Here is a 6,236-nt window from a genome sequence, read left to right on the forward strand (position 1 = left end):
TGATCTACCATTTAATCCAGTAATACCACTCTTGGGGATATACCCAAAAGACTGTGACACAGGTTACTCCAGAGGCACCTGCACACCCATGTTTATTGCGGCACTATTCACAATAGCCAAGTTATGGAAACAGCCAAGAAGCCCCACCACTGATGAATGGATTAAGAAAATGTGGTATCTATACACAATGGAATTTTATGCAGCCATGAAGATGAACGAAATGTTATCATTCACTGGTTGATGGATGGAATTGGAGAACATCATTCTGAGTGAGGTTAGACTGGCCCAAAAGATCAAAAATCGTATGTTCTCCCTCATATGTGGACATTAGATCAAGGGCAAACACAACAATGGGATTGGACTTTGAGCACATGATAAAAGCGAGAGCACACAAGGGAGGGGTGAGGATAGGTAAGACACCTAAAAAGTTAGCTAGCATTTGTTGCCCTTAACACAGAGAAACTAAAGCAGATACCTTAAAAGCAACTGAGGCCAATAGGAAAAGGGGACCAGAAACTAGAGAAAAGGTGAGATCAAAAAGAATTAACCTAGAAGGTAACACCTACGCACAGGAAATCAATGTGAGTCAATGCCCTGTATAGCTATCCTTATCTCAACCAGCAAAAACCCTTGTTCCTTGCTATTATTGCTTATACTCTCTCTACAACAAAATTAGAAATAAGGGCAAAATAGTTTCTGCTGGGTATTTAGGGGGTAGGGGGGAGAGGGAGGGGGCGGAGTGGGTGTTAAGGGAGGGGGTAGGGGCAGGGGGAAGAAATGACCCAAGCCTTTTATGCACATATGAATAATAAAATAAAAAAAAAGAGAGACTCACTGAAGGAGGAGGATGTGAAGGAGGACGTGAGGCTTTCTGATTTGAGACTTTTGCTTTGGGACTTTTAGCTTTTGCCTTTTGGATGAAGGGAGGGTTTTTGATGTGGGAGGCTTTGGAAGGGAAATGGATTGCTGAAGGAAAAAGGATTGCTAAAAGGAAAAGGAATGCTGAAGTAAAATTGCTGAAAGAGAATTGCTAAAGGGGAATTGCAAGCAAGCCTGAGGGCCAAGATTTTAAGAGAGCTAAAGAGAGAACATGGGATAGTGCAAGCCTACACAGAGAATTTTATGCATAGGTTTTAGAAAAGCTAAGCTAAAGAAATGCTAAGGAGAATATGGGACAGTGCAAGTCTCAGCACTGAGGCTTTAAGAAAGCTAAAAGAGGGAACATGAGACAGTGCAAGTCTCGGGCCAAACACTTTAAGAGAAATTGTGCTAAAGAACAGCTAAGAGAAAACATGGGACAGAGTGAGTCTAAGGAAAAAAACTTTAAAGAACACAAAAGAAGACTTTAAAAGCAAGGTTTTAAGGGAGGACTTTAGAAACAAGGTTTTAAAGAATTGTAAAGGAGTAAGTCCTTAAAGAATATAGATAGAGAAAAGAAGCAGAGTAAATGAAGAAAATAATAGAGAAAAGAAGCAAGGAGAGCTGTGTGTCTCCAGTAAGTGCTCAACACGCCTGGCCCCAACTTTCTATCTGTCTGTCTACCCTGTGTCTTTTCTGTGTCCTCAGTGGCCCCCAGTTAGGCCCAATTAGGTTCAGCTATAACCAGGAGTGAGAAAAAGCTTGTTCCAACAAAGGAGCAAGAGAACAAGTTCACTCCAGATAGGTAGTAGTCATGAGTAAGAATTTGTCAAATGAAAAGTTATTGATTAGTATTAAGAGGTTGGAAACTTCACTAATGCAGCTGAATCTTCTTCCTACACAATTGAATTTTATTATGCTCATTTCTCTTGTTAAGCAAGATTTTTTAAATGCTACAATAGTAAATAATTTAATTCTGTTTGCTAAGAGACCCATAAAATTTTGCAGTACATACAGACTGATGAAGTAAATAAAAACAACTTAGGACACTTATTTTATGTAATGCCCAAAAGTTGTTTAAATTGGATTGTGTTTTCGCTTGTGAAAGAAAATGTGTGAGAACACTAAAATAATTCTGAAAGCAGGATGGAATTCTCAATCAAGGCATTATTGGGATGGCACACTGGTAGATTTTCTTCCCTCCAACCTGTAGACTCCTAAATATTAACTGTCTCCAATGTTTCCCTAAGTCACAGTTCCATAATTTTGTCTATGTAATTAAACTAATTATGCTAATAGAATGGCAAATTGCCACTGACTATATTCACTAGATAAGGTATTGTATGGGAAGTAAGGTCAGGAACTGAGAAAAAAACATGAATTTTTGTCACAGATATCAAATCTATATCCATCACCTACTATTGAGAGAAGTAAAACTTTGCAAAATGTTAATATATACACTACTACAGATAGATTAGAAAAACTGACTTAGAATGAGTGAAATCAGGAAAAAGCATTAGATGCAACAGCAAAATTTGACTGTGGGCAAACCAATAGCATGAACTTGACAACAAAATGGTAATAATCTACCTAAAAACAAAATCCATCATACAGGTAGTATTGTGTATTGAATTTTCATTGAGGAGAAAAGGTACCATCAATCAAAATTAAGCTGCTTGCCATATCCATGACCTTGTGGCAGAGAATGTCAGCTTCCAGTTATCATTATTTAATAATCAACTTGTTTTCTAACTTGCATCACTTGAATTCCAGGCTAATAAAAACTTCTGTCCAAAAGACAGAGACTGCCCTAAAATGTTCATGAAAAGTGGCATTGTTCTTTTGGAATTGACTTTTATTCATCACGAAAACATAAGTGTAGATTGTTTGTAAGTCATTTTCTGGAGTGTGTGATTTTCTTTAATCTATTGAGAAACTGATCATTTCAAAATGATTAAACAGTCAAAAACCAATGTATAAAGACAAAAACTCTCAACAAAGCACCAGAAAACCGAATCCAATAGCACATTACAAAGAGTATTCGCCATGGTCAAGAAGGATTTATCCACAGGAAGCACAATATGCAAATTGAACTTGTAAGGATGATTCAATATATACAAATCAATAATCATGATATACCACATCAACAGAATGAAGAGCAAAAATTATACAGCTTTTTCAATAGATGAAGGAAAAACATTTGGTAAAATCCATTATGAATTTCAGGATTAAAATGCTAAAAAAATTAGGTATTGAAAGAATGCACTTCAACATAAGAAAAACAATTTATAATAAGCCAATAGCTAATAGTATATTGAATGGGAAAAATTGAAAGCTTTCTCTCTAAGATCTGGAACAAGACAAGGCATCACTTTTGTTCAGCACAGTAGTGAAAGTGCTAGCTAGAGCAATTAGGCAAGAGAAAGAAAGAAAAATATCAAAGGTATCTACATTGGAAAAGAGGAAATCAATTTGTCTGTGTTATAGCTGACATGATCTTATGTAAAAAAAATACTCCAGGAAAAGTATTAAAACTAATAAACAAAGTCAACAAAGTAGCAGGACATAAAATCAACATACAAAACTCAGTTGCCACATACCTGTAGCAAATTATTAAGAAACAAAATCAAGAAAGCAGTCCCATTTACAATAAATACAAAGAAAATAAAATATCTAGGAATAAATTTAACAAAAAAGGTAAAAGAACTCTGCATTGAAAATTATACAACCTTGATGACAGAAATTGAAGAGAACACAAAAAAGTTGAAATACATCTTGTGTTCATGGAGTAGAAAAATCAATGTTGTTAAAATGTCCATATCAGCCAAGTCATTTTACAGATTCAATGTAATTCTTATCAAAATACCAATGCCATTCTTCAAAGAACTAAAAAAACTTTCTCAAACTTATAAAGAGCCACAAAAAATAGCTAAAGTCATACTGAGTAAAAAAAACAAGGCAGGAGGCATTGCTCTACCTTACCTCAAAATATATGACAGAATATGGTAGTCAAAACCAATGGAGCTGGCATAAAAACAGGAACATGGAGAAATGTTCAGGACATCAGAATGGGCAAGGATTTTTGGATAAGACACCAAAACCACAAGAAATGAAAGTAAAAATAGACAAAAAAATCTTCTCTACAGCAAAGGAAATAATCAACAGAGTGCAGAAATAATCTACAGAATGGGAGAAAATGTTTGCAAACTATACACCTGCCAATGGGTTGATATCTAGAATATATAAAGGACTCAATATATTTAATAGCAAAAAATCAAGTAACTTAATTAAAAATGGGCAATACATCTAACTAGGTATTTCACAAAAGAAGACATTTAAATGACCAATAAGTACATGAAAAAATGCTTCATATCACTTGTCATTAGGGAAGGAAATGCAACTCAAAACCACAGAAAGATATCACTTCACACCAGTACAACTGTGAGTGAGTGAGTAAGTTGGTACAGCCATGATGAAGAACAGTATGGCAGTTACTCAAAAAGTTCAAAATAGAACTACAATATGATCCAGCAATCCCACTACTGGGTATATATCCAAAGGAAATGTAATCACTATTTCAAAGAGACATCTCCTAATGTTTATTGCACCACTATTCACAATACCCAAGAAATGGGAACAACAGAAATGTCTAACAACTGATACAGAAGGAAAATGTGGGCCTATGGTGTGTGTATTTATCACCTAGGTAAAACAGCCAAAAGCTTATGGAATAAATGGAACAGGAAGATGCATGCTAAAAAGAGAAAAAAGAATGCCCCAAAGGAATTCATCAGACCTGAAAGTATTCTCAAAGTAGACAGTGATGTTTTAATGAAAGTGCAAGAAATGCAACTGTACTGATATTCAAACATTTCTGAGAGAAAATGTAATGTGTGATGAGGAATGAAAATGGAGATTGAGATTAAAAGGAACAAAAAGACTTCTAGACAGTGTGTGGATAGTACCCAGTATGGATGAAGTAGAGGCAGATAAAAAGGCTAAAGGCCAAGTGAGGGGAAAGGAAATGAGAAAAGCAAAGCATAAGCAGCAAAGCTGGCACAGGGTTTGGCTTGGTAGACCCTTCAAAATTTGAAAAATGCCACATGGTACAGCTGTTTAATTAGAATATGTACACTGATTTCAGCTCCCACAGGATGAAAACTGTTCATTTTCAACTTGGTCCTTTTTGTTCAATTAAAACCCTCAAAATAAGTCCTCAAGTTTATTTCAGGAACTTGAATAAAATGTTTTCTTTAATGAATGAAGCCTGTACTGAAGTTTTAATTGGGTACTGCCCAATGTCCAGTTAATATCAGACATCAAAATCTTGTCAAGAATTAATATAATTGTAAATGTTCTTCCAATTTGGTAATTAAAGTCAATAAAGATAAAACAAACGATATATTGAGAAATATAAGTGAAGTCAAATTTGTGAAAAGCTATTGTCATCTAAAATACACGAGCAGATCTTATAAACAGCACTTACTCAATGCTTTTATTTATTTTTATTTTTTAATTGTTGTGTTTGGTGGGGTACATTGTGGGACTTACAAAAGCTCTTACAATGTATCAATTATATCATACTTGAATTCACTCCCTCTGCCATTCTTCTTTACCTGCCCCCCCCCCCCCCCCCCGCTTTCCTGGAATAATTTCAACAGGTGATATTTTTACACTTACACAATGCCTTTATGTTGTTTAACTCAGAGTAAAAGATTTTTGTGTGGCAAAAAAAAAGAAAATGCTGTATGTATACAGCCATAAAATGAATGAAACCCTGTTATTTGTGGCAACATAGACACAACAGAAGATTGTTATGTTAAGTGAAATAAGCCAGATATAGAAAGACAATACCACATGCTTTCTCCCCACATGTGAAATCTAAAAAAAACTATATCATAAAAGTTGAGAAAATGGTGGTTACCAGAGTTTAGGGAGGGTATAAGGGGAGGGAGGGAAGAGACTGATTAGTGGGTACTAATTTAGATTTAGGGGTAAGCAATTCTAGTATGCTATTGCATATTAGGGTAAGTATAGATAATAACTACATACTGTACACTTCAAAAAAAGAAAGAATTTTGAAAGTTTTTACTATAAAGAAATGATAATTTTCTGAGGACATATATATGGTTAACATTGTACCATGTTTACATGTATCAAAGCACTATATGGCACCACCATTAATATGTCCAATTTTTTGTTTTATGCATTTTTAAAAATAATTGTTCTAAAAAGTCAGTATGGAGATCTGTCTCAGTAACCTCATGAATAAATATTTTCCTTTATTACACTGAACAAGTTACCTCACCTTTCTGAGCATAAGTGCCCCAACTTTCAAATAAGAACAATATGAAAAACAAACTTTCATGTATGATGTG

The 6,236-nt window shown here is 34.8% G+C and overlaps 1 pseudogene; it reads left to right on the top strand.

The window, feature by feature from the left end:
• Positions 1-4,530: 4,530 nt before the first annotated feature.
• Positions 4,531-4,935, top strand: LOC109677448 (protein LLP homolog; annotated as a pseudogene).
• Positions 4,936-6,236: the final 1,301 nt, after the last annotated feature.

The sequence above is a fragment of the Castor canadensis genome, chromosome 10 (assembly GCF_047511655.1).
Source record: "Castor canadensis chromosome 10, mCasCan1.hap1v2, whole genome shotgun sequence".
Classification (NCBI taxonomy): Eukaryota; Metazoa; Chordata; class Mammalia; order Rodentia; family Castoridae; genus Castor; species Castor canadensis.